The following is a 27701-nucleotide window of genomic DNA, read 5'->3' as shown; positions in this document are numbered from 1 at the left end:
GCTAACATAAACACTATCTTGAACCTCCTCAGCTCTCTTAAGAATTGGAAGTGTTAAAAAGTTTCATATACATTAAAGTAATACTGGTAATCAATTTCCCTCCACAAAGAATGGTTCTCTGCTAAACTGTGAATGATCATATTTTGGTTACAAATAGCTACTTTCCTTATGGTGTTTTGGTGTTTATTTTATTTATGATGCACAGCTTAGACTTCGTAACTTAACTACTGCCTTAATTGGTATCATAAAGGAAACAAACCTGGCTTACCTCGCAAAAAATGTGAGAAATAAAATACTTTTAAGTGTCAAAAAGAGTAACAATTAGGAAGTATGCCGTTGGACAATATTGTAAGCATACTTTTGATTACAAAAAAATCTGGCTAACATGTTCTTATTTTAATATGCTAATGTTCTAACATTCCAACAATACAGTGCCTTTTTGGAGGAATAATAGGCCTTTTATAAGTCAACATTACCAACAATAGTACTCTTGAGGGGGAAATGGATTCTGAGAAAAGCTTATTCAGAAGATCTGATGCACATACATGAGTGGAAACAAATGGAGCATCGCTATCAGGAATGAAACTTGATATTAAATGTCCTGAAATTTGACATGCCTGTTTGAAAAAGGCTATTTTATTCCTGAGAGTGATGCTCCATTTTTTTGAATTGCCCTTTTGAATATTGTTACAAAAAATGAAGTGGGTTTTTGTGTTTTTTTTGGTAACAATGAAGTGTCACAGCCTATATCACGGATGTCAAACTTACTGCATCACGTTGCCGTCACGTGACATTTTGTGATGTTTTTCCCTTTCGTGGAGCTGGGGTGGGCGTGGCTTGCATGTGACACATCTGGCCGTGGCCCGCCAGTTTAACATGTCTGGCCTATATGCTGTTAATAGGAGCCTGCTCTTCTGTTTTACTTCTTTACTATTTTTCCTCTCGAAACAGATAAGCTCTTAGCAGAGCTTCACCTGTCTATCATAAGGGAAGAATTTTCTCTCCTCCTTTTCTACTTCTATTTTAGAGCTTTCTAAAATGCTTTTTTTTGGTAACTATTAAAAACAGCTGAAATAGTCCCAGAGTGAAGGTTGATCTTTATTTGCTTTTTTATGGATATATTGTCAGTTGCATGTTGTTAAACCACTGTGTTTTATGACTCTGCAATATAGTAGCTTTCCTTTGCAAAGGCATTGAGGCTTAACCTGCAGGAGTTAGTAAAACTTATGAATAGTTTCCTCAAAGTTCTTGAGAGTCACATTTTGGTTTGAGGTGGATTATTTCCAACCCACTGGGCTACATGAAGTAGGCATACTATTCCAGCAAAGTGCTGGTGACATGTTTCCAGTGGATTTCTGAATCCTAGCCTTCCCCAAAGATGAAACCTAAGAGGCGATGACCTAAATAAATCTATCTTCTCCAGAAACTCAACCCCACATCCAGTAACTTTGCTGCAGCAGCTTCACAGACTCAACTAAGTTGCTTTGTTGCAGAAAAGAAAAAAATTAAGAAAGAAGTTATTAACAAGAGCTGCCAATAGCTAAACACAGACACCATAGGATTGCCTCTCAGTACATATGTCAACCCCAGGGTTTGAATCGTAAGCATTTTCATCAGACCTTTTCAAGTTGACTGACTGTTGGCCATGCTTTTCCTGGCCTTGAAAATAGACAGTCCATTCATTTTTAAATTAACAGTTCTCCTGGGACATACAAACCCTTGGTTCTTGCCTTCCCTTCCCAATTCCCGCTTTTCCCAGTGTGTAGGGGAACAAAAATAGCAACCACTTCCATCTGTGACTAAATTATGATTAAACTACATCTATAGTTTCCCAGTTACATCATCTACAATTGTAGCCTTACCATTTTTTTTAGTATTATTAGATTTGTTACTTTTTTTTTCATCATTGTTCTTTGTCACTAGCATTTGTAGCATTAATATTGATTATACTCTTTGGTGAATTGCTATGATGCCCTTACAAATCTCTAAAGTACTCTTTCCAGCATTTTGTACTTTTTATCAAGCCTCCGTATTTAGCTCTCTGCACTCATTTCCAAATTGTTTTATTTCCACCAAAACCACTAATTTGATGCTAACTATTTTTTTAAAATCATTTTTGGTTACCTCTTTTGCAGCTATATTTTCTCTCCATTCACATTGTACAAGATCCTTCTTAGATGAATCTGTTTTTCCTATCCATAGCTTCTTTGATTTCATCATTCCACCAAGAATGACCAAGCGTAACTCCACATGCTTCTTTGGCATTTTGAAACATTATGTTTTTCAATCTGTTACAACTAGTTTCTATATCCTTCTTATCCCTTTTTTATTTATTTTGTAGGAATATTAATCTTGCTTCATTATGTCCATGCTATTTTCACTACAGTTTCTTTCACTTCTTTCTTTCTATGTCCATTTTTTTCTGAAGTTGCAGTTTATCTTCTAGAACAGGGCTGTTAAACTCCCAGCCCACGGGCTGGATGTGTCATGCGCTGGCCATGGCCATTCCCAATTTAGCAAAAGGGAAAAATATTCTGATACGTCATGCAATGCCACCATGAAGACATGAGTTTGACACCCTGTTCTAGAAGAAGACGACAATTGCCAACTCCCACTGTTTATGATGGCTTTCCCCCAACTGAAATTTCAATCCAGCTTCAAATGATATACATAAGTTGAAATGAACTCATGATTTTTAAAATTTAATTGAGATCTGCAAACAGATGCTTTTGCATATTTCTTTGCATGATTGGTCCTCTCATTAGGCAAAGTAAAAACCTCAAGTTATAGGTGCCTGGGAAGAGATGGGGATAAATGAGTTGTTAAAAAAAACCATCTACTGGCATGTATACATGTTTATATATATACTTGCGTACACCATTAAGTTTTTCTGCATCCCTTAAGATGTTGCCTTTTGGTCATGTTGAGGGTGTTCCATTATTGGTGTTGGAATCCACTACCTTGGCATATGGCATAATGAGGAGCAGTGTTGCTTGCCTCAAGCTGTAATATAGAATATCAGAGGCTGATCATGAACCTGTGCTACAATTTATATGTTCATTTAATCTAAACTTCTTGCATAGAACATTTAGATTACTGAATAAGCTGCATTTTACTGATGATGAGTCTTTTTTTTTTTAGTTCGCTATTGTTTCAGAAATGTTTGTGGGCAGAATACCCAACCCATATCCTCCTTTTTTTTCTCCTTTCCCCCAAACCTTCCCTTCTATTTCCTTTCCAGTTCCGATGATTCAGTAGTAAAAAATTAGATTTTTTTTTGCCATGGTTGTTAAGGAATTCACTGCAGTTATTAAGTGAATCATGTGGTTAAGTGAATCATGGAATTACTAAGTGAATCATAGTAATGATGAAATTACCAAAAATGAAGTAATTTTTTTTAAAAAATAATTTTGGGTGGAAGGGATTAACCTGCCAAATAAGTGAATTAGATCTTTGTATATCTATGAATATGAAAACAAAAAATCAAAACCAGGTGATACTTTAGATCAAAAGAAATGGAGGCGCTCTCATTGTTAACCCCAAAATGGTGGATCTTGCCACTGAAGTTGAGCAATGCCATTGAGAAATTTCCTGGGGATGAAAATATTGGGTTAGGAGTTGCATACAGCTTATTATACGTATCCACAGTGTGTGTTAATTCATAGGATCAGTAAACAGTGACAATGAAGAAAGTAGGAGGTGACTAGGGAGTTGTGCTATGTAATTTTAAAGACATAAACCCGATAAGTGCTGGGGAAAGAAAATGTGCATGCAGAATTATTGGTTTACTTTGAGTTTTTTGCCAACTGATACACTGCATGTATTAATTTCAGTGATAGGATCTGGTGTCTCTCTTGTTTGTTGCAGATGCTCTGAATTTTTTGCATCTGGGATTTCTTGGCTCTTAGATTTCAAGAACATAAAATTCAAGCTTTCAGAGACATTGGCTGTTATTTTGAGAAAACCTCTTCAGATTGTATGGTTGAGCACTTAATGCATTCAGTCTCATCAGATGGTTCTGCCATATTTCACCCACTTGGAAGAAGACAATGCATCTAAGGCATTCCTAGAGACAAAGAAATTCCTTGCTAAGTGGGTGTTACTTCCCTAATTCCCCCATTTTTCAAATACATTGGCAAACATATCTGCCTCCATTGGAATGTATTTTCTGCTTTAACTTGGCATAAATTGTATCATTTCTCCTGTATAGTGAAAACTAGAGATGTTTCTTTCAGAATGTCATATTTCTATATAATATATACTTGATTGAAGGTGCTGTTACCATCTGAAAGCTTTTTGGCTTCTATTTTCTTTAATAAGTGGTGTAGTTTTCGCAGGCTCCATTAAAACAGTAAATGATATATTTTATTATATACTGAAATGCTATGTGTAGTTAAGCTTGTTTCTTGACAGAATAGAAATATCAGTGAACCTCCTTTTAGCCAAACAACAGGTTCTCAAGGCTACCAGGGTTAACAGTAATCTCTAGGGTAGTAATAAAGACTAAAATGAGCCAAGTTAAAATAGTCATGTGCATTGTCGCAGTATCTCATGTTTTGCAATTCTAAACTTTAAATTGTACAGTTATAGTTCTAAGGATGGTTGCTAATAATATAATGAAAATATCTTGTAGTCTTTTCCCTACTTATCCAATCTTGTCCTGCCTTAAAATTAATTTAACACCACCAGAGACTTGGCTCCAATCATCTTTCTAACACAGTGTCAAAATCATTTAAGCTTGATTGCTGTCACAGATATCCTGTTCTCACCATCAAACCCCTTCTTTTACAAGCTAAAGTTATTTTCCTCTTTGGCACAGTAATTCCTTCAATTTGATCTCATATTGAATTCCTTAAGTTATCTTGGTTGGTTAAAGATTGCAGGCCTTATGTATGGTTTGAGTTAAGTGAATTTACTCAGAGGCATTTTACAACCGAGAGGTCAACTCCTTAATTTGGCTTACTGGGAAGGCCCATCTTATGACAGGAATGCTATCATCCACATGAATTGGGACTGAGAAATCTTGTAATTGCAATCTTTGTGAAGGTTGCAGAAGATAATTAATCTAAAATGAAATAGATTGACTTGAGACTTGTGATCAAGGAACGTAAGGATATTCACAGAGAAATGTTTCTTTGTATACCATTACTCTGAAACTTTCTGTGCTCCATAAGTCTTAAGTCTGTGTTCCGTCTCCCAGACCGTATAAGATAAAATGCAACAGATTTTTCCATGATGAGGGAAGAAAAAAATGATTTAGAATCAACTGCAATTTTCACAGTTTGAGTAGCGGAGGCCTTCAAATCCTCTTGAGAGGCTTTTATGAAGGAAAGGAAAAGGAGGGACTGAAAGCCTACCAAAAACTAATTTTAAGATGTAAGCCTTTGTGGTATGCACTAGATAACTGTGTTCAGAAGATCAGTCTCTACCCACCCACTGCCCAACAATATCACTAGTGAAGTTATATAGCTTCAGCTTTAGAAAGGGGAAAAGCTGTGACAAATAAAGGAGAAACATTGGAGGGAGTGCTTTTGCTCATGATACTTTAAAGAATTTGTCTGAAAACTCATTTATATGTAACTTGCTACATCTTGGGTGCAATATAGGATTCTTAAAAAGATTTTTTTGCATCAGCCATTAGTGAATTGTATCACTTTTTATTATTTCTTGGTTTTAATCTTTATTTTTCCACATTTGAAAACCTGCAATTGGCTTAGGCTTTTGTGCAATTGGAAAATAACTTGATTATGCAGCTTGTAGTAGGTTCCCATATTTGGTTTGCAGAGAGGGATGAATTGGGGGTAGAGGGAATTGGACCTCTAGCTGTTGATTTGGAAAGCCAGTATTTTGTATCTTAAAGTATTTGTTATCTATATTGAGACCAGTTATTGGGAAATGTAACTAATATTTCATAAATAATAGATTTTTTACTTTTGATTTGCACTGAGATTTGCAAGTCTAGCTGAGCTGTACTGAAGAGCCATTCCTCTTATTTCTCCCTATCAGACAAGAACCCTTCCCCATGGTTTTTTGAAGAGCCGTCATTACGGTTTTGCTTTCCATTTTCATCTAGCTTTGTTTGATGCCTGTAACTCATCTCTCAAAGAAGCCGATGAAAGGTTGGGTGGAGGAATGAGTGAAAAGGAAACACCACTGAGAAGTGTAGTAGGTGCAGTAAGTGATTCTTTAGATGCTTTCTGGCAGAATTTCTGCTTTCAATAAAGTAATGCTTAGTCGTAATGCATTTCTTTGTTTGTAGTCATTTTCCTGTCACCACTTCTCCCACAAGATCCAGCACAACCTCGGCATACAGTTATGCACAATTAGATCAGGAGGACATAATGGGAGTTAAGCACACATAAAACTCAGACTTTATCACAGCCAAGAGCTCCATAGAACATATTTTATTGTTCTGTGCTACATTGGCTAAGAGCAGATTTAGCAGTTGAACTAATATGCTTGATTAACATAATGGCAATAATAAGTCAGCACCTCTACTAGGCATTAAACACAAGCAACACAATTCTGAAACAGTCCTCTCTGAATATAGAGTATATTTAATATAATGTTACTCTACTTTAAAAAAAACACTGTTCTAGGAACCAGAAATTCTGCCCATTCATTCATTCCCTTATATCAGTTAACTCAGCTCTTAGGCCCATTTAAAAGGCCTTTATATATTTTGCAGTGATTGTTTAGCTGACAACCACAATCATTTGACATTGAAAATTTTGTTTGTCCTTGATCATGCAAGGACAGTTAATTACTTATGAAGGAAACCTCAGTTTGTGGATTTTAAATACATACTTGAGGTTATTTAGTGGCTTTCTGAAAATAAATGGTTGTATTATAAGAATGGTGCCATATAAGTAGTTAGCAGTGATGGAGAGTGAGTTTTCTCCCTATCAGAACTGCATTTATAAGCCTTTATCATTCCCATATTTTATTTTGCTTTGCATCAGTTCTCAAACTCAAATACTGTATATTAAATGGTAGTTGTAGCACAATGTGTGGAGAGGAATGTGGTGTCTGTGTGTCCCTGTTTAAAATTGGGGAAATGCAGTTCTCTCCTGGAACTTAGTTTTTCAATGACTCAAATTAATGTTTGACTCTTGGTCTGGAATTAAAGCTACTTTTGATCTAGTTGTTAACTCTGTTCATCTTGAGCCCTATGGAAAAGTTCTTCAATGGCTTTATTCTGCTTTCTTGACAGAGTACTAGAGCAATTTGAGAAAGCAAACCAGGGCAAGGGAACGGCAAAGGCGTCTCTGTCTGCCTTGTGAATCTTATCAGGAAATCTGTTTAACTGGAAAAAGATCAAGATAGTGGGAGATTTCTTTTTCTTGTTCATCTAGTTCTTGTTTAAGCACTGAAAGTGACCCGAGTCATTTGTTTTATGAGATGGGCAGTTATATAAATTTGACAAATAAATGAAATAAACCTGCCTCTTCCAAATATCTCTATTCAGAATGAGACTACCATGAAAAAAAGAGAGGCATCAGCATGCTGTGGAGGAGCACTAAGGTATGCAGAAGGACAAAAAATATTAGGAAGAAAAATATAAGGGAAACTTTCCAAAAGCCCAGTTATGACTGAGCATGCTTAGTGGCAGTGGAATGCTGACTGTTGGCGGGTTGGAATGGAAAATTGGAACGAATGCAATGGAATATCTTGGAACAGAGCAGGCTGACATGCTGGAAAAATTAACCCTCCATTTCAGTTCCCACTGAGTTCCTTATAATGACAGTCAGTGCTCCACTCTCACTCTCCTATGCTTACGTTCATTTATCTATCTAGCTGCACACAGATGCATGCACACATATATACATGCCTATTTTTCTTTGAACGTGCTTTGACCTAGAAAGTAGAATCAAACTTGGGGGAAATTGTTCCAGGTTCAAAATATCTGGGAAACACTGTTCTGCAGTTCACAGAGAGGGAGCAGACAAGACACAGGAAGTAAGAGATAACCAGGTTTAATAATAAAGATGGAAAACTGATATGGTTCTCGTAAATTTACAAAAAGGTTGATTCCACAATGTTAATTTATAAAAAGAAATTTGCTAGGGAGGGTGTATTAGGTACTTCAGAGGATCAAAAGATTTGTATGTAATCCGATACATACAGAGGCAGGAGAAAAATCCCATTGAATTCAGTGGGGCTTATTTCTAGTTAAGTGGGTATAGAAATTTGTAGTTCTAATAACTTGCTACTCTAGCTTCCTAATACTTTGTATTGTAGTTTGGGCATTATTTCTGTTAACTGATGATTGTGGATGCCAAAAAAGAATATATTGGCCATTATTCAGTTGTACAATTATGCTGTTCTTGAACAGAGTTACATAAAAAAGATTTATTTCGGTTTTTAAAACTATGGTTACTGGGTTGTAGTTTATTAATAAAAATATGTTTGTATAGTTTTAAAACTATTAATGTAAACTACAGAATGTATTTGCTTACTCAAAGAAATACCATTGCTGAAAAGTTGCTTCTTTGCTTCTGTTATAAGCTTTCTTTATATAGAGATAATTATTCAAGCAAGGTTGAAGTTTTTTTCTCAACCAATGCCTGACGTTTATTTTAAGTGCTGTGTTTTAATAAACCATAAAATACTTGATAATATTTGGTTTGTTGTTGTTATTGTTAGCTGAGAAGTCATGTCCGACCCATCGTGACCCCATGGACAACGTTACTCTAGGCCTTCCTGTCCTCTACCATCCCCTGGAGTCCATATAAGCTCATACTGATTGCTTCAGTGACTCCATCCAGCCACCTCATTCTCTGTTGTCTCCTTCCTCTATTGCCCTCAATCGTTCCCAGCATTAGGCTCTTCTCCAGTGAGTCCTTCCTTCTCATTAGGTGTTCTAGTTCTAGGTTTAACTTTGATTATTTTGTAAATACAATTCTTGTGGATTTAACAGCAATTTCATATTCCAGAGCAAATAACTTCTGTACTTTTCTACTAATTGTGATAGTTGTAAAAAGTATTTTTTTAAAAGGTACTGTAGGTTTTACTTACAGGTGGTTGAAAGGCTTTAGCATTAGATGTGGCTAAGTGAGTGACATGAGCAAAAAAAATATATCTAAATTTTACAAACATTTATTAGAAACTGAATTAGAACAAGAAATTGTCAAAGGAAATATGATTGCGTGGAGCAGAAACGTGGGACGGAGCATTACGCTAGTAGAATGGGAAAGGATCTGGAACAGGAACATTAAGATCACGAAATCAGCAGCTTATAAAGAAAACGCATATAAAATGTTTTATAGATGGCACCTGCCCCCTTCGAGATTGGCGAAGATGCACCCCAACACGAGCCCCAATTGTTGGAAATGTCAAAGCATAGAAGGTACCTTCTTCCATTTGTGGTGGTCGTGCAAGGAAACCCAGAAGTACTGGCAAAAAATTAGGTGCTGGTTAGAGGAAATAACCAAGGAACAAATAGAGTACAAACCAGAGTCCTTCCTTCTAGGAATTTTCGATAAACAAATACCCAAAAATCGAAGTATATTGTAATTCATATCTTAACCGCAGCCAGACTGGCATTTGCCCAGTGCTGGAAATTATCTTCCATTCCCTCTGAACATATGGTTATTCAGAAAATTTTACAATGCGCCGAAATGGACAAACTAACCCAAGCACTAAAAATAAAGAATCCTCATCATATTACAACAATTGGAATCCTTTGTATAATTGGCTAAACCAAAGATAGATCATCTCTAGGAAAATTATGGCCGAGGGCCTCCGAAGCAGAGATAAAGAAAAGCACCGCCGAGGATACTTTTGAAGAAGAAAGTCAGACAGTCACAAAATATGGTTTTATTTTAACTGTTTTCCCTACTCTATTCTTCCCCTCCCTTACTCTTCCCTTTCCCCTCTCTTAGGCTTTCCTCTCTCTCCCTCTTGGTCTATGCCAAGGCCTATTTTTCTTTTTGTTGTACATAATTTGTAGCTGTGTTGTTCTTTTAAAGGTAAAACTAATAAAGTATTTTTCCATAGAAAGGCTTTAGCATTAGATGTGGCTAAGTGAGTGACATGTTCTACAAGAATCTGATAGACTCTTGTTCTTAATCATGATGATAACATTATACAAGCAATTGCAGGTAGAAAACCTATTGCTCTCCAGATGTTGACAAAGACAATTCTAGGTGCCCAGTCCATAGTGGCCAATACTAGGGAATAGTATACTTCAGCAAAATCTGGAGGACCACAAGTTGTCACATCAGATTGAGCCACCTTTTTTTTGCTAAAACGGGCCATTTCTGGACAAAAATATGGTTGCATTGCTGAGTGTGGATGGTAGCCTGGGAAAATCGATAGATAAAAGCTGTGTTCGTATTACTTGGCTTTCCACAATGAATGTCCAACCAGGCTATTCACCTGGCTGACAGCTAGACTTTTTAAAGACAGTTTTGATTTGCATAGTAGTTCTAGTAATTTGTCCAGGTCACTACAAAGAGCTCCCATTATATGCTGTTTAGCTGCAGATCGCATACATATATATAGTACAGGGGTCGGCAACCTTAAACAGTCAGCGAGCCACACAGGTCCTAATCGGGAGCTCTCCATTCAATTCTGGAGCTGACCGGAAGTCCGGTTCCCCCACCATAGAGTTTCCTCCTGATGCGCTGTGTTTTCCCTGCCCCCTCTAACCAGAAGCTCCTCTCCTGGCGCGACAGGGAGCCACAGCAGAGGGATGAAAGAGCCACATGTGACTCCAGAGCCATGAGTTGCCGACCCCTAATATAGTATATGCCAGTTTGGTCTAGCGCAGCAGTTGCCGTGAAAAAATTTTGGTGAGCCGCAGAGAAATCTCACCCCCAGAGCAACCCCTGAAAGCAATTAATCCAGGCTGTGCAGAAACACAAGGCTGCGCCATCCACATGGACCGCAGAAACGCTCCCCGCCCAGAGGTGGTATTCAGCAGGTTCTGACCAGTTCTGGAGAACCGGTAGCGGAAATTTTGAGTAATTCGGAGAACCTGCAAATACCACCTCTGACAGGAGATTTTACAGTATCCTTCCCTTGCCATGCCCACCAAGCCACTCCCACAGAACTGATATAAAAAAAATTGAATCCCACCACTGTCCCTGCCCACTCACTCCTTACCCAGCAAACTTGCCTGCTAAAATTGCTATTTTTCTTTTTTCCAACCATCATCTGTTCTGCTGTGCTGGGAGATTTAGATTAGCTAGGAAGCAGGAAATGGTTGGATTTCTTGCTTTCTAGCTAGTCTTTAGATCTTCGGCTCTGCTTTTAAGCACAGCCAACCTCCCTTAGGACTGAAGGTTCTGTTATTCAGCGCAGACTCACGGCAAGCAAATTTGAGAGACTGAGCTAGCTGATGGCAGATAGATAGATCTCTGAATGAATCTGTGATTCTGTGAGCAATTTATTCTGCCTGCCTGCTTTGCCTGATTTTATGTAAAAGTTGCTCTTTTTTAAATAAAAAATTCAATATTTATATAAATATTTATAATATTTACATACAAGCCATGCCCAGCCAGTCACATGACCATCAAGCCACACCCACAAATTAGACCACGCCCACAGAACCGGTTAGTGGTCCCTGGGATTTAAAATTATGAGTTTGGTGGTCCCTGAGGTCCGAAAGGTTGGTGACCCCTGGTCTAGCGGTTAAGGCACTAGGCTAGAAAGCAAGAGACTGTGAGTTCAAGTCCTGCCTTAGCTATGAAAGCTTGCTGGATAACTTTGGGCCCGTTGCTCTCTCTCTCTCAGTTCAACTCACCTCACGGTAATTGTTGTGGGGAAAATAGGAGGAGGAAGGTATGTTGGATATGTTTGCCACTTTGAGTTATGCAAAAATAATAAAGGTGGGATAAAAATAAGCAAATAAATATATCTATATACACAGAGAGGCAAATAGAAAATCCCACCTTCATCCTGTTGTATACTCGCCTCTATCTTAGCTCATTTTCTGTTCATTCTAATGCTGTATTTATTGTTTTAATATTTTATTTATTAGGTTTTTATCCTGCCTTTATTACTTTTTATAAACAACTCAAGGCGAATATTCCTTCCTCCTCTTTTTTTTTTCTTACAACAGCCCTGTGAGGTGCTCGAGCTGATATTTTATCATGTGGTAAAGCGGCCTGGAGTTGCTTGATAGCAAGATGGGGTGACATATAATTGGAATGGCAGAAACCCCCCAGATTGCTAAAATGCCACTGGAATTTTATGTCGCTAATGAAGGAAGCATCATAAATTCCAGTCCAGCATTTGTAATGAGCACGATAGGAAGAGGGGGCACACTGGATATTCTCTGCCCTTGCGTGGCTTGTTAGAAGGACTCCCATATTCTTGAATTAACCTCCTTCATCATTGGGGTTATTTGCAAACCTTATAAAATGAATTAGTCTAATCCTGGCAAGTGCCCTCCCTCCCAATATTTTCAGGAGCTGCGTTTCAGGGGACTTTCTTTCTTGAGGTGAAAATTAACAGAGAAAGGCTGCCTTACTCCAGACAGAGGCAGCACCAGCCCTTTGGGGGGGGTGTCTTGCTTTCGGAACAAGGACTGGGCATATCCCAAAGTGCAGATGGGTCAGGAGGTGTGGGCTTTTGGCATTCTGGTCTAATCCTTTGGACTTTTCCAAGGCAGCAGAGACATTCCTCTAAACCTGATAGCAGTGACCACCTTGTAGCCTGGGCAAAGCAAGCAAACAAATGTGCAAGGAGAAATGAATAACTGCAAATTCAGTTCCACAGTGACATAGTATTAACATCCCTTGCTTTATCTTGCCTTCTGGTTTATCTTGCCTACTTCCTAGTGGAAGTCTGGCTTCCACTAAAAATCCAGCCTCTGATTTCAGTTCTTCTGGGGAAATGGATTGTGTTTTTATATCACTTTTCCTCCTCCTCTCAAACCACCAGGATAGAATGACTTAAGAAGCTGGCTAACAGTTCCACATCTTATGCTTTTGCCTATGGAGCACTGGGTACTTGATTGAGCCCTCCTGTTTTTCTGTTCCGTCCCCTTTTCCTTTCCTGCCACTTGTCACTAATTGGAGTTGCAGCTGTTTGAGATGGGTCTTTTTTTTTCTTTCTGAGAGTGAGATACCCTATCGCTTGCTTACTTTTATGATGGCTGAGTCACAACATGAAAAAACAACAACTGCTTTGTTGTTTTGTAGCATTGTGAGAGGAGGTGTGGGGGCACATGCAAGCCTGAATCCTCATTGTAGTTTATTTATGTCAGGTTAAGCTGTAATTTAGCAGGATGTCCATATGTGGCGCTGTCACAAAGTGCCATTAAAATTGGATAGGAGGGGGAGTGGTTAGCACATGGCGTAGTTTTTCAGTGATGTGTTAAGATAAGGTTACTCACAAGTAAAGCTCCCTGGGATACAGTACGATTTTGTTAATGACTACATGGTTCATTACATTTTAGAGTTAAGGTACAGTGTGTTTTTTGTATGTAGGAATATAAACATTGTCCAGAACAAAATTTCCTGTGGAAGTGGAAATTTTTCTGTTTCCCTTAAGTTGGCATAATAATATGTCAACACTCAGTTCTTCTAGACAATCTGGACAATCCAAAACAGTTTTTTATTCACAGGAAGGCGGGTCAAAAAAGACAAGATAGCAATAGCACTTAGACTTACATACCGTTTTGTCGTGCTTTACAGCCCTCTCTAAGCGGTTTACAGAGTCAGTATATTGCCCCCAGCAATCTGGGTCCTCATTGCCCCCAATCTTGGAAGGATGGAAAGTAAGTCAACCTTGAGCTGGTGAGGATTGAACCCCTGGCAATCAGTAGAATTAGCCTGCAATAATGCTTTCTAAACACTATACCGCCACAGCTCACCAAGATGGTGGCTCCAACCATGTGATTGAACCTCCAGCCTTTTTTGTGTCCCTCACAATGCCTTGGAAGGGGGCGGGCCTTCAGTCACATGGTTGTAGCTACCATATTGACTTTTTTCACATCTTCCCTGTAGATACCCTGCCAATAAGCCTTCAAAACCATATTAAAGAATGGGGATCTGGGTGATGGGAGAATCTATATCTCCTTTTTTTGGCATAATGAAAAGTGTGGTATTAGTGAATAATATAATTTGTGGTACTCATGCTTGTCTCAGATCTGAAGCAAATTAAATAAAGAGATTAATGGTTTGTCTGTAGTGTGTTTCCAAGACCCATGAGTCTTGGAAACTTGAGGGAAGTAATGCAGGCTCATGCCTTAAGTTGTTCATGCTCATCCAATTAAGTGGAGGGTCACATAGCTACCCATCATCCACCAAGTAGCTGGCTTATCTCTATTAAGTTACTTATCTAAATGATTGTAAGAGATTCCTTCCATTCATTCTTGTAATTAAGATATTAAAAGAAATGCATTTGTTTCATACTCCTAATGCTGTTCCCTGCTTTTTATGTCTGCCACCTAGCATTATGCTATTATAGGAGGAGATTTGGGTTAAACTGTGGTAGCCAAAATAAGGCGGAGTCTTGTCAGCACTTTTACAGGCAAACAAATGTTATTAAAAGGCTTAGGTAAAGTCGAATCACCCAAAGCTGAAATGAGTTGCGGCCTCATGAAAGCCTATGCCTTTTATTAACATATATTAATCCGAAAAGTTGCTACAACAGTCCTTCTGCTTTCTGGCATGATGAAAAATTCTTGACAGCTTGACAGCTTGGCAGCTTTGAACATTTTGATTGGTCCTAATAAAGATTTTAAAAAGCTAGTTTGATGTAGTAGTTAAGGCATCATGCTAGAAACTGGGAGCCTATTCTAATTCTACAGTAGGCACAAAGCCAGCCGAGTGACCTTGAACTACTTACTGTCCAGGAAGGAGACAAGGACAAAGTACTTCTGGAAAACCTTGCCAAGAAAAGTGCAGGGACTTACTTGTCCAGGCAGCCTCTGAGAATTGGACATGATTGAATGGAACAAAAATAATAATAATTGGAATTATCCAATTGTGGTTTACTATCTCTTGGACATCACTACTAGTGTAAGAGTGTGTGTGTGAGAGAGAAAAGATCAAACAGTTGATTTGAATGAAAATGCAGTCAATAGTTACTTAGTATCCATGGAAAATTATGATAAATAGATATGCCATATATAATTTTCCCCCCTACCCCAAGTCCTGTGTAACAGAAGAATTTAACCAGGGTCTTTAGTGAACTGATTTTGGGTCATTTAGCTAAGGGTTCTCAACAAATGATTACTTGGCATTTAGTGGTGCAAAATCTGAGAAGGAGTTCTTTATCTTAACATTTGAGCTGGTTTTTCTAGAATTGCAAATCATTTTCTTAATTCACTTTTCCACCCTGCTGAGTTCAGAATCACGCTAAGCCACTTTTTTAACCACCATTTGATTAAAACATAATTGACTGTGTTTGCACGGCTGTAAGCTGAAGCTGAGTAAACCACATTATGGCACAGAGCACGATGGATAGAGCCTTCCCTGGTGTTTAAACGGTAAGAGAATGCCAGGCTGGGTACAGGCGGGGCAATGACCATGAGCGCAGGAATGTTTTTTCAGCGTATTATGATAATGACAGTTGTGATCTTCTGACTCTGGGAGAGCAGGATAAACTTTATTGAACTGGTGTTGGTGTGGAGAATGGGCTGCTAACTTCTCTTGCAAGAAAAAAAAGTAATGTCTTGTCCACTGAGCAAGTTAAGCGAGCCTGGAAAATCCTACACTTCTTTTCCGTCCCACTTACAAAGTGGGGGCAGGAGAGAATGCAACATCTGCCTGCATTGGGATGGATTTCACACTGTTTTCTAAAGAACAGCTTCAGCAACGGTAGGTTCAACCAGACAGTGACATGTCCCTTCTCGCTGGAAAGTTTTGTGGTGTGACTGGGATTGATCAGAACTTTACTGGAAGATGTGCCTCTCCGTTCTTCGTTCATTTTACATCCATTCAATTTTGCATGGGAGCAACATGCTTGAAAGTGTTTGCTGGATCACTCAGACATTGGGGTGTATTTTGTAGAAGTTGCATCCTGGATGTATGGACACACAGTTTGAGTTGATCCAAAGTGTTTTTCCCCCTGGAGCATACACAGACACGCATCTTATTAACACATTAGCTATTCTTGGCAAATGCTCAAGTGTCTTACAATCAGTGACAGCATTATAGCAAATGTTGTGGGATAGGCCAGCTTGTGGAGAACTCACTGCCGGAAGTTTGGATGCATAATTTTTGTGGCCAAAGTCCAATCGCCAATGTGTGTACCTTCAGTTCCTTTTTTCATTTGAATTAATGGAGTATTCTTGGCATAGGAGCAATATCCTTGCTTCCTCGGGAAGCAGTGGGGCCAAGTGCTGTGCTGTTTCATAATGCTAATCTTTGTTAGATTCAAGTTATGTAAATGTCTATTTTTGTGGTCAAAACATCCGTTACTCATTTATACACTGTTGTGAATGATGCCTGAACAGCAGACTGCACTCAAATGCACAATCCATATCATCGTAGCTGAGAGATAGCTTCTTGTAATATTGTTCCAGCTCCTCCCTCTGCTCGATATCAAAGCTTTTTTTTTTTTTTGTTAAACAGAGGGAGAAGCTTCTAATTAATGTTGGTAATTTATACTAAGGTTTTGATTTCAAATGTCTGTGATGTGCTAAATCTTATTTCCTCTCTCTCCATGTATCTATCATTTCCTCTCTCTCTGTAGATATTACAAAGCTAGGTGTTCCATGTTACAGTTACTTATCATGTTATGACCGTAATGCAGCCTACTCATGATTTTATGATATTTTTGTGGCAGTCATTCCTAAAGTCCAGCCAAATGACCACATGACTGAATTCAGATTGTAAGTAACCCCCCCTCCCAGTAGATTCTTCAGAACTTCGAGCAGTCGCTAAGTGACTGGGCATAAGTCAATGACTATAAGTAGCCTGCAATCATATTTCAGGCTACATTCATGAAATATTGATTTTTTTAAAAAAGAATATTCTTGTCTGTGAAACCTGGAAAGCTCTCCCCTGGGCAGAGCGTTTCTTGTTTCAAGCAGATCACCATCACCTTTATGGTCTGTTCAAAATGCTGCATTTTCTTTTTGGATTTTCTTCTTTCTTTAAGCATTTTGCAATCGATTGTATTGCTATTATCTGGACAGTTCTGAAATTATTGAATTTCATATTAAACGCCTGCATTCTAATGCTTTCAGGCAACAAGGATACAATATTTTATTTTATTTTTTTAAAAAGTTTGATCTCATTTGTTTCCTGTGAGATGGATTTATTGTCCAAAATAGGAGAAGCACTATCAATACTATATCAACGTTTGCATGTTAAGCATTTAGTCCAAGGGTCTTCAAACTTGGCAAGTTTAAGACTTGTGGACTTCAACTCCCAGAATTCCTCAGCTAACATGACTGGAGGAGGAATTCTGGGAGTTGAAGTCCACAAGTCTTAAAGCTGTCAAGTTTGAAGACCCCCTGATTTTTAGTCACCTAAAAAGCAGCAGAGAGTATGAAAATCCAGTTTCTTTTACAGATAGTCCTCAAGATACAACTGATCACTTGATGCCATTTGAGGTTACAGCAGACCTCCCAAAAGCTACATATAACCCTCTTTCAAAGTTACGATGGCTGCACTGCCCCTATGGTCATTTGCCCTTATGACTAACTGCAGGGAAACTGCCTCCCCCCCACCCCATCCCATTCCACTGGGACCCCACAATGCTTGGGCCTGCTCTCCATGCCTTCTGGAAGGAGCCACTATTTCAGCGCTCCAACAGTCCCTTGTGGAAATGACAACGGCTTTTAGAGCTTTCTGTTCTAATCAGCTAGCCTTCTGGAGATTGCAAACCTTTCTTGGCTCTTGGGGGACTTTGGATAAGCCAGCCGCTTGCAGGGTAAGGCAGCAGCCTCAGAATGGGTTTCCCAAAATGTTTCTCTTGTTTAACTCCCTCCCTCCCCTTGGAAACCCACATTTCTTCAGTAAACAAAACAAAGGGGCAGGCTTCCCCCTCCCCATCCATTAAATGCTGCAGTTAAACTCTCTGACCTCCAATCTGGGTCCCTTTTTAAAAATCTCATTTGCTAGATTTATTGCATGCCTGGAAAAGGGTGACAACATCTCTAAGCTTTGAAGAACTAGTAAGAAGAAGAAAGTCCTCCCGAGAATACCTTCTGAATGCTTTATATTGGACAAAATTCACATGCAGGCTCAGGTTATTCCAAGGTACAACATCATTCCTAATTTTAAATGCACAGTACTCTGTATCTCTTGACAACAAATTGGCCTCCACGGAGATGATTTCTAGTTGCCTCATGGCTGCTTCAGGCATGAAGATGGCCATGCATGGACATTTTCTCAGTCCTTTGCCAAAAACTTGGGACTCCATTCATCAGGCCTGTGGAAAGAGAAGCCACTCAACCCTTAGGCAAGATGCTCTTTATCCCTTTGGCAACATAGTTATCAATATACATGTCTGCTTTCGTAATGAGACATACAGTGGTGGAACAAGGCTTTGTTGGAAAAAAATGTGATGGGAAAATATCTGGATGACATTTAACTATTCCATTGATGAATGTAAAGGAGAGATTTGCGCATTTTTGTCTTCGTATTTCTCTGAGCGTTCCTTATTAAGAAGGATGACAGTTATCGTGCAAACACAACATAATGAATGGGCTGGATATCATTCTATTCCATCTCGTAGAAGAAATGTGGACATGTATTTTGGAGTAGCCAAATTTGTGTGGTGTCAGCTGTACCCTTGTTTGAGGGGTCCTTGGTGCTTTCTGAGCTTGGTTGTTTTCTTGCTGATGTTTCAAAACTGAAACTAGATAATTATGTTACCTAGTTGGATAATGAAACATCCACAACCCTCAGCTACAAATGCTATCCTTTATCGGCATCTTTGTTTCCTGTTTTATTTCCTTAAGGTTTGGTTTTTGTCACCAAAGAAGTGCTAATATTGACAAATTCTTGTGATATCAACAGGCTCTTCTTGACCCAAAACCATAGGGGTCTTCTGTTGTGTTCACAACTCTTTTCCATATTTGTTTTACAGTAATGCTAATCTGATACCTAGATATGGGGAAAACTTCTGTTTTACCCGGAACTAGCTATAGTAAGTTTTCATATATTATTTTTTATGCTATTCTGTTCTCTGAAAGAAAGGGTATTATTGAACATGTATTTTTTTTCTTCCTTGATTGGCTACTTCTAACTATCTTTCCTCCTCCCCCCCCCCCCCCCCCCCAGATTTAAAATAAAGCAGGATTTCTTAGATTTCAGCTGATGTCACCCACTAGATTATTTTTCAGAACAGCATGGACTGTTTGTTTTATGTTATACAGCAGAGGTCTCCAACCTTGGCAACTTTAAGGCTTGTGGACTTCAATTCCCAGAATTCTCCAGCCAGCTATGCTGGCTGGAGAATTCTGGGAGTTGAAGTCCACAAGCCTTAAAGTTGCCAAGGTTGGAGACCTCTGTATAAGCACAGCAAGTCACATATAGAAGGCAAGGTGAAAATAGAATGATATGAACAAGTGTGCAGGTTTTGATAATTCATATGCATGCTGTGGTTCTTGTATAAGCTGTCAGTAAAATAATTTTCTGAAGTGAGAATAAAATATATGCTTCATGCCACAGGTTTAAATTTAGAAACTACCTTTCTAATGCATTGTATCTTTTATGTTTGAGCCTTTCTTACTCTATGGTTTGAGAACGTTTTTTGTATGGAGTATGTATCTGAGTCAACATGGATTTTATATTTGCATTTAAAACTGATTTAAATTTGGTGTCCAATATTTCCATTTGATACATTGCTTCCTTTTGTTTTACAATCGAGGTAATAAAGAATTTGTTTGCTTTAATCTGGCCTGAAGCATCTGCCACTGTTGAATGTGTTTGAATGCTGCTCGGCAAGAGCCAAGAAGTGAAATAAAATGGTCTTTGTCCTAATTACAGTTCATTATTATCAGTCAATTGGTTTTAGCCCAGCAAATATGATGAGTTTAGGATGGACTGCAGTATTTCAATCTATTAATTTGGAAGAGCTTGACTTCATCTTTTTAACTGAAACGAATTACAGTCAGGAGTTGTGTCTCACAAGATAAGCAGCCATATAAATCTTCTAAAGGAAGAAAGAAATGCAGTAATAGCAGTAGAATAGAAAGAGGTATAAAAATCAGTATAAAATTACAGCTATGAAACATGTCCTTAAAACACGAAACAAACTACTAAGAAAACCAGCGATTAAAAACCAAGTAAAGTAATAGCAGCATCACTTGGGCATTAAAAGCCTGAGAGAATAAACAGGTTTCACCTGGCTCCTTCACTACGTTAAAAACAGGCTTCAATCCAACAGTTGGGGCAAAAGATCATATCTTCTTCCTGACTGCAAGAATATATGCAAAGAAGTCTGACTACACTGTATGAGGTGGTTAGTACTTTCAGATGCATTTATGGAATGGCAGATTTATTGCAGGCATGAACAGAGCTAAGTTTTGATTTGCTAAATTTTCTGCTACAGTTTGGAATTAAACTACTATTGCATCTAAAAAGAATAAATCTTTTGAGCTATATAATTTCAAATATGTCAACTGAGAAAGATTACAAACTATCTGTTTAGGCGATAAAAATCAGACTCTAATAATAAAGTTCTCCCTGAAATACCTGAATTACACTAGAGAATACATTAAATCTTACTGATCTTGAATAATCTTAAAATTCTAGTTTGGAATCCAAGGAGAAATCCCTTTACAGAGATTGTAAAACAGTTCAGATCTTCCTCACAAGAATCGGTACAGTTGGTGAAAGACTTCAAATATGGATCTACTTTAAGCAAAAATCAAGGCTTTATCGCACCAGTAGAATCAGTGGACAATTTAGCTTACCTTGATTCTACTTGATCCTTGTCCTCATTTGTTGAACTTTAAATGTGGTTTGCAGTCATAGTACTTCATACACTGCCTTAGTCACACACAAGCAAGGGACATTAAGTTTAGCGTGATTTCATCACTTTGATGAAAGCATCATAATCCTGCAGATGCCTCTGGCTCAAACACTCTAAGAAAGAAATTATAATGCACCAAACCTGAAAAAGAAGACAAGTCTGCTTCTGCAGTATGAGGGCCTCCATCTCAGAAAGGAGTATTTGTACTGGATAGAAGGAATACTGATTATTTCAACAATATACAACAGTTGTGTGTATAGGAGAGACTCTCTATACATTACACATTTTTTTCCTTTAAATCAGAGGTGTCAAACTTGCATCGTCACGTTGGCGTCACGTGATGTATCACAACTTTTTCCCCCTTCACTAAACTGGGTGTCGGTGTGGTCAGCGCATGACACATCCAGCCTGCGGGCTATGAGTTTGACAGCCCTGTTTTAAATGAACAATAAATAACTCAGATCATATAATTCTGAGAAACCGACAGATTATTGAGAGTGACTGGGGCTTATCAGAAAAATACCATGAATTAGCCAAATCTATTATGAGAATAGTTATACATAAGAATCTGAGTGTTTTACTTGATTCACAGATGGTAGTAGTATGGCCATATTAACATGGAATGTGAATCAAGTGGAACTGATATTGTAGACACAGATATTAGGTGACTCAACATTTTAGTTGATGACTTCTTAGGCAATTGCTTATTGTTTTGGCCTGTTCTTAGTGATAATTTGGGATTAGTTCTTCCAAAGTCAGTCTTGTGGTATTATTGATACAACCCATCGGTTATGTCTGTTTTCCTTTTCTTCTATTTCCATCAATCTTGCCAAACTTGGTTAATTTTTCTAATTTGGTTTTTCTTAAAGTGTGGTACTAGGACCCCTAGGAAGCCTCAAAAACCCTCTCAGGGGTCTGTGAAATAAAAATTATTTTCCGGCCTATATTAAAAAATAATACAACATTAAAATCCCATCAAACAATTGTAAGAAGCAGTAGCAGCACATACACATCCATTTTTAATGCATCACATTTGATAAATGTAATCTGTGCAAACAGAACAACTCGTTTGGAATCCTCCATTAATTTTTAAAAGTGGGAGGGGGTCCTGAGAAACCCCTATTCTAACCTCTTGTCTACGTCCATCTCGTGCCCAAACTATTTCAGCTTTTACTTGCTATTCGTGGTTCAAAGAAGCAATCCGTTTTTATTTGGTCTAGGATTGATAGATTCTTCTTGTAGTCCACAGCATTCTGAATAGGCATATATTAATTAGTAATTTGAAAGCATTTACATTTTTCTGGTGCTCTTTGCAAATGCCAGCTTTCACAGCCACTAGAAAGACTATTGTTTTAACTTTTCTGATTTTTGTGGTCATAGAAATATCTTCATCCTTCATTATCTTGTCTAAGTGTGTCATGGCCTTCCTTCATGGGGCTGATCTCCTCTTTTACTCAGTCAGCCAATTATGTTGATAAACAAGGATTAGGGTAAGAAATGTCACAGCTGATACATTTATTGGGCGGACAAATAAATGTACTTTAAGATCTTTCTTGCCACTACCTCAAAATGTTAACCTTCATATAAGAATTCTAGTTCTCTATACTCTTTTCTTTTTTTATGATAGTATATTATCTTAAGTTATCTCTTAAAGGAGCAGTTAATTATGACAATTACAGCTTTGTATTTAACAATTACTTTTATTTACCAACATACTTTATGAACAGACAGCATACAATTGGAATGTTTCTCTTTAAATCAAAACAATTCTGTTCTTTGTTACAGAATTATTGTTTACTTTGTAACAAGGGCCACAGATGTTTTCCTTGTTTCATTTTACATATATTATTAATCTCTTCTTTGTTTTCCTCTGACGGGGGTTTCCTGGGGCTGGGGAGTGACCGGTAACAGATTTGCATATGGCTCTTGTCATCACATACACTCCCCAGGTATGTGACTAAATTTTGCTCATATTCTGAACTGCAGATGTTAACTCTGGCACTAGTGCATCTTGGCAACTTTATCTAGTGACTCAAACTTACACCATGTCTTAAAAGTTTACTTAGTTCTTGAATGTATCTTTATATTCAAAACATTCAACTGCTTTCTTTGAGAATTAATTCAAATGGTTTCTACTAGAGAATAGAACTCCTTGAGCAAATATAGTTGATTACATTTCAGAGAAGTGTATAATTTGGCTACAGAAAGGGAAAATGGTTTGGTTAATTTGTTATTCCTAGTGAGTTGATTGGTTCACTTATTTCTAAATACTAAATTTAAAAATAGAGAAGAACAAAATTTGCCAGCATTGCAGGGAAACTGGTGCTGAGAAAAGCCCAACTTGATAAAATTTTATATGGATTATGGAACATTGGGTAACTGTTGAAAAGCACAGAAGCAAAAATATTTACAGAAAAAAAAAAAGCAAAAATAATTTCTCATCTATTTCATACATAAAAGCAGAAAGAACAAAGGCATTGCCATTATCTTACAGGAGAGGTCCTATGTGAAGTGAGGATAGACTGAGACTGAAAGAAATAGCCTGGATTTGTCCTGAAAATAAAGTTGGGAAATTGTGAAATGGAGTAATAACAAATGAAAATTAATATTATTAATATAATATGTGTGAACACATATTATAATTGGGTAACCAAAGTGTGTGCATGTATATAGTGTTATCAAAGGTCTGGATCAGAGAAAAAACATTCCCTGTGCTTATTTCAGTGTGGGGTTAACTTGTGAGGTCAACACAAAAATGCATACAAAGAAAGATGTAGGATTCAATATCAGGCTGAACCTATTTTGCTTTGGGTTCAGTATATTGGACAAACTTAGTCATTGTGTTTTATATGAAATAAACTGTTGTTGAAATAAAACTGTTGTTCTATGGTGCATGATGTCTTCATTTTCCAGTTTTGCTGTTGGGGGGGATACTCTAGAAGCAGCTACAAGAGTGGATAAGAAGTAGCCTTTGTCTAAAACCAAAGTTGTTAATACAGTCTATCTTCTGGTCTTTTGTTTATGTAATGAGACCCTGTAAACCTAAATTCACAAGATTTTGTAGTATTGAATACATTGCATTCAATGTGTAAATAAATCAAAATAAATGTATGCATGTATGGCTGTAATCTCTGCGTGAGACAGAAGGTTTAGATGCTTAGAAAACTATTAATTATTTGTGCCACCTGCCCCCAAACTGTGATCACAAATATAAACCCACAGAGAAAGTAGGAGCAGTGCAACTATTTCTGAATATAGAGAGAAATCCAAAATCTTTTCTTGTGTACGTGTGTTTATACACTATGACATTTTATGGATGTTCTGCCTGTTTTCAAATACTGTGCTATGGATATTTCCATACAGGGTGGATATTTCTAAAATTGCTGTATCAGACAAGACAAGGCAAGACTGACTCATTGATTAAAAGCAAATACCCTCTGGTCGGTCATTAAAGGTTTTTTTTTAATGGTGAAATTCTTAAGAAGTCTACAAGAAGTCACAGCCGAAACAGCTGTGTGTCGTAATGACTTTTAGCAAGCAGGAGATTTTGCTTCAAGATATGCATATTTTGTCTGGATGCTAAAAATCTCTCTCATATCTCAGGCTGATGAGTATTTCAATTTCTCCCTGGAGTTCAGAATTCTGTGTATGATTACAACATTGAAATATTTGTCTTCCCTTATCTCTACAAGCTGTAACTGGTTAAAATTATATAGGGTATTCTTTCTCTCTCTCTCTCTTTCTTGTATGTATTAAATAATTAGTGGATTTTGGTAATATAAAATTGCTCTAAAGAATAGGACTAGATAGTGGCTACTTTGGCTAGTCTTGATGTGTTAGAATGTAAAAAGAAAAACAATCTGAAAACTAGAAACTGATCTGCCATATGCCCTGGTTTCCCTTCAAATTGTTGAGATATTTTGTTTTTTACTAAACAAATTGCTCTGCCATAGTTTTTTCAATATGAATGTCAGTAAACAATCATCAGTGAAGCTGGCTGGGAATTTTTGGTATTACCTTTCCAACACATTTGAAGGTAAAATAACTATCTCTCAAACTCATGTTCTCATAGTGTAGCTTGCATCACTTGAGTAAATGAGAACTGATAGTACTTGATTGTGCTGAACAAGAGCTAAATATATAAGACTTATTCAAATTTGCATTCAATTTTCAATCTTACTGCAAAGCCTTAGAGTAGTCAGTAACCAGATGCACATAATACTAAGCTTAAAAAAACAAGCAAAGGGTTAGTGTGAATTGTGAACACAACTGCTGTGACTTATTCAACTAACTATTGTTTCATGTGAACCCAGTGAATCTTCTTGAGCCTAAAACTGCTTTATTGAGCTGTCAGATAAAGTCTAGTTGTTTACATATATTAAGCCCAGGTTAAGCTTAGCATGGATATAAGGCCATGAAGTTTTCCCAGGAATTTCTTTGCTTCAAATGATTTGATGTTGTCATTATTCTCTGTGCACTGGACAGAGTCTAGTTCATCTTCCCTTTTTTATTCCCTGCCTTCTCTCTGCCTTTATAGCACCTGAAGTTTCAACTTCATGGCTATCAGTTCTTATTTCATGCTCATCAAAGCCACTTCAGCTTCTCTTGGTAAGCCAATCACAGCAGGAAGTTTTAATTAATTAAACATATCTTTTGAACAATCAAGAGAGAAGTCAACAACCACAATATATTGACGAGTTGCCTGAATTGAAATTCATATAATTTAAAGAAAATTTTATTTTGGTGCCTGCACGCTGCACATCATCTGCAGTACCCTTGTGGACCCCTAAGGCTCATACATCACAAGCGCTGGTTTAAATCACAGGTAATAGTGCCTCTTAAATTGGTCTGATGAATGTCTTACATGAGCAAGACTCCACTATAGGCAAGGCCAAATCACAAAAGCAGAGGGAAGATTTTGGATGGTTTTATGAAATAGCATATTTCAGGTATTCTGGTTTGGTATTGGTATTCTGTGTTGATAGTGGAAATAGCTTCTTTGAGAGAGAGAGAAAAAAAACATTGAATAGATTTAATAAGTTTACAGAGGAAGTAGAGGAGATCTTAAGTCCACCAAGACAACTAAGAGAGACCAGCATTTACTTTCAGTTTCCAGCAAAATATCGAATAAAAGAGCTGTGGTGGCACAGTGGTTAGAATGCAGTATTGCAGGCTAACTCTGTTCATATTGTCAGGAATTCGATTCCCTCGATCCTGACCAGCTGCAGGTTGATTCAGCCTTCCATCCTTCCAAGGCTGGTAGAATGAGGACCCAGATCGTTGGGGGGCAATATACTGACTCTGTAAAGTGGGCTCTAAATGCTATTGCTAAATGCTATTGCTAAAATATTTGCTAATTCACCACAGCATTGCAACTGCCACATAAGCTTAACAACCACTGCGAAAGTCATAAAAACAAGTCTGGTCATCATGACTTACAACCATAATTGCCATGCCCGATTAAGGTCATAAATTGAGGACTACCTATAATATATTGATCATTGCATAGTTGTCCAAATGTCTTTGTATTAAGTCAAATGGGTTTTCAAAATACAGTCGTACTGTAGTTGTAGTGTATTTTCTCAGACATTTCTCATGCTAGTTTTTGTGATGTTCCTGTGATCAGGAGCCCAGAAAGGTTTTGAACAAAACTCAGAGCAATACAGTGTGAAATACTAAATCCAGAAGAAATCCTCCATAACAGGGGTCTCCAAACTTGGCAACTTTAAGCCTGGTGGACTTCAACTCCCAGAATTCCCCAGCCAGAAATCCTCCATAACAGGGGTCTCCAAACTTGGCAATTTTAAGCCTGGTGGACTTCAACTCCCAGAATTCCCCAGCCAGAAATCCTCCATAACAGGGGTCTCCAAACTTGGCAATTTTAAGCCTGGTGGACTTCAACTCCCAGAATTCCCCAGCCAGCTGGCTGGGGAATTCTAGGAGTTGAAGTCCGCCAGGTTTAAAGTTGCCAAGGTTGGAGACCCCTGCTCCATACCATTTTTGTTCCTTCTCAACCTGTTGCCCTATCCACCTGAGATGTAGAAATCTAGACTTCAGAAAGGGTCAAGGGTTCCTTAAGTCCAGAGTCTGCAGCAAGCAGTAATTGAGCTAAGGAGTCATGTGTTCTTTCTTAAGCAGTTGACACATTTTGGTAAATGCTGGAATAACTTATATTGAGAATAAACCCAGCCTAAACTGAACTCTCCAAGGTTCTGATGAGGTTCAAACCTACCTCTTTTACTCATTATAACATATTTATATGAGCTCTTTAAAGTTCAGTTCAAATACAATTAACTATGAAAAGCTGCGCTCCAATATCCTTACCTGAACTATAACATTTTGTCTAGTAGAGTCCTAATGGAAGACATTGTTGCGTTTTATGTCAAGAATTGCTTTATTCTAGATCTAATCCCACGGAGTATCAGTTGTACACTTTTTTCTTGCTACATTTTTGGCATATTTGGTCGCAACCTGGTTTGATTCAATATAATGTACATAGTACCTTTTGTTGAATTTTCTTTTAAGAATGGGGCACTGCCTACTTGTGCCCCATTCTTAAATGTAAATAAGTGGCATGCCAGTCTAAGAGGCCACTGGTTTCTGCTTTCTGACTTCATTTTAATTTAAACAAGATCAAGCCAGACATTTTCCTGACAGAAAGCAAAAACATGACCTTGGCAAAGGGACCTTGTGATAAAGACAGAGTTCTGCTGTCTGTGCTATCTGATTTGTGCTTGTGTATTTTGTTATATAAACAGTGCATTTAAAGGTCAAATAATTTATGATGTTTTTCTAACATTGCACTTAAAGTA

The 27701-nt window shown here is 37.8% G+C and overlaps 1 protein-coding gene and 1 long non-coding RNA gene across 5 annotated transcripts in view; both read left to right on the top strand.

Annotated features, from left to right (window-relative positions):
* The window catches only part of EHBP1 (EH domain binding protein 1), a 252941-nt gene that overhangs the window by 3813 nt on the left and 221427 nt on the right, over positions 1 to 27701 (top strand). The window lies entirely within an intron of this gene.
* LOC148133059 (uncharacterized) lies at positions 2309 to 8615 on the top strand. The gene is made up of 2 exons (XR_015746419.1): positions 2309 to 6174; positions 7214 to 8615. It is a non-coding gene; the product is annotated as an uncharacterized LOC148133059 (long non-coding RNA).

Source organism: Notechis scutatus, chromosome 1, assembly GCF_049901735.1.
Source record: "Notechis scutatus isolate UNSWTSFEM ecotype Mainland chromosome 1, rNotScu1.2, whole genome shotgun sequence".
In the NCBI taxonomy this organism is placed as follows: domain Eukaryota; kingdom Metazoa; phylum Chordata; class Lepidosauria; order Squamata; family Elapidae; genus Notechis; species Notechis scutatus.
Note: the sequence above shows the minus strand (reverse complement) of the source record. Positions and strands in the feature narration are given on the sequence as shown.